This window comes from Galeopterus variegatus, unplaced genomic scaffold, assembly GCF_000696425.1.
Source record: "Galeopterus variegatus unplaced genomic scaffold, G_variegatus-3.0.2 Scaffold2435, whole genome shotgun sequence".
Classification (NCBI taxonomy): Eukaryota; Metazoa; Chordata; class Mammalia; order Dermoptera; family Cynocephalidae; genus Galeopterus; species Galeopterus variegatus.
In genome coordinates, this window is record NW_007728546.1 from 110,664 (window position 1) to 112,888 (window position 2,225).

A 2,225-nucleotide genomic window follows, 5' to 3' on the forward strand; every position below is an offset into this window, starting at 1 on the left:
CCCGCCTGCGCTACCGGCTCCGCAGCCGCCACCGTTCTCAGTCGCCTCCGGGTGCAAAGCCCGAGCCCGGGCTGGCGGGAGGCGAAGAGGGAGGCGGGGTCTTCTGAGGGCGGAGCCTCAGCCTGGGGGGCGGGGGCAGTTGGTGGGCGGGGCCAGTGGGGCTGGACCTCGGTGGTGGGCGGGGCCTAGGAGAATCTGGAGAGTCTGGTTTTGCCTGGGTGAGGCCAACTACGTGAATGAGGCCTCAGAAGAGCGGGCCTCGAAGGAGCGGGATCTGGGGACGCCTCAAGCCTCTCCATGTCCTTAGAAAGCTCCTGTCTCCTGCCTGGCTACCCGACTCCACAATCAGCCCTATCTGTTCTTTCTCATCCTTCCTTCTTTTTGGGGCACCGCCCAGGACCTCACTGTCACCGCGGTGCCCCCTGCCCTACTCTGGGCCAGATCCAGGAACGTCAGGTGGTGGGAGAAGGGGAAACGACTTACAAACATCAGATGAATAAACAGATGAATAAACAGATGAATAAACTGATGTTCAGAGAAGGGAAAAGATTTGCCCAAGTGCTTGCTATGAAGAAAAAGACTTCATAATGTCTCTTTCAGAGGGAAGGAGAGTAGAGAGTGTTCTGCCCTGAGACCCAAGTTAACTTCCTTCCTCTGCCCTTTCTACTCCTAGGGCAGTGGTTTTCAACTTGGAAAGATTTTGCCACCCCCCACCCCCCAGGTAAATTTGACATCTGGAAATATTTTTGGTTTTCACAACTGGGGGTTGCTGCTGGCATCTAATGAGAAGAGGCCAGGGACGCTGCTAAACATCCTGCCATGCACAGGACACTCCCCACCAAAGAATTATCAGGCCTGGAACATCAGTAGTGCTGAGGCTGAGAAACCCTGTCCTAGGGTCTGGAATCTGCCTAAATGAACTTCCAAGCAGACTCCCTAAGTACTGGGTTCCTTGACAGCTTCAGACTTGAGGAGGATGCTGTATAAAGTTTCTCCTAGGATCATGCCTACCCCCAACTTTACTGTGTTTAACCTTGCTTAGGACTGGTCAACTCCACTCTGGGGCTTCACTGTTAATTCCACTAAGTTAGAGAGAGGATGGGCCGAGCGGGAGAGTGCGGCGCTGCCGCCGCGGGTTCGGATCCTATATAGGGATGGCCCCTGCGCTCACTGGCTGAGCGCAGTGAAGCCGGTCTCAAAAAAAAAAGGACCAAAAAAAAAAAGTTAGAGAGAGGACAGTATTATCAATATTTGCTGGAGACCAGTAAAATAAGCAGTGTTCCTGCTAAGGGCATGAATTAAAATGTGAATGGGGAGTGGGAAGGTGGGGAGAAAAGGAAAATTATTAAGATTAAAGGACCCTCCTGGGGATAGCTAGCTGTATCTTCCACATACCCCTCATCCTATCTCACCCCTTCTCACCTGGTCTGTGAGAAGGGTAAACTGAGCTCAACAACTTGGAGAGCCTAAAGCTGGGTTGCATAGCTGATCAGAGGTGAAGCTAGTACTCAGGATCTTATTTACTTAAAGTTTTGTTAACATCTAATCTACTCAGACCTGGGCCTAGAACTAGGGCCTCTGTGGTAGAACAGTTGTTCTTGAGCAGCAAGAGGAATTAGATTAGGGGAGGCAAGACGGAAGCCAGGGAAGTATCTTGAAGAATGGTGAAAGTGAAAGATGCGTAGAGCAGAGGCTGTGAGGATGTGGGAGAGAGGAGACAAGTCAGGCTTCCTCTGTGCTCCTCGCTTGCCTGTTACAGAGACATGTAAACCAGGGGCTCCCTTTGGAATCACGGTCCCTTTGCATATCTGATGAAAATTTCCAACTTTGTCTCTGGAGAAATGTGCAAATATACATTTTGCATATAATTTCAGGGAGTCCAGCCTTACAAATTGGCTTCCATTAAGATGGGGGGGGGGGTTCTTAAGTGCATATGAAAGAATAAACATGCAGGAATAAAAAAATCTAGAAAAATAATGAAAAGAGATTTGCCTTACCTGATATTAAAACATATTATAAAGTCAATGTATTTAAAGCATTACGGTATTGAAGCAGGACTAGACACATCAGTGGAACTAAATGGAGTGTGGAAATGGACCCAGTCACAGAAAGGAAATCAGTGTATAATAAAGAATAGCACTTCAGATAAATGGGGGGAGGGGGGGGGAGAGACAGGCCTTGCAAAAAGTGGGTGGAATAGCTGGCAAGTCATTGCAGGAAATAGA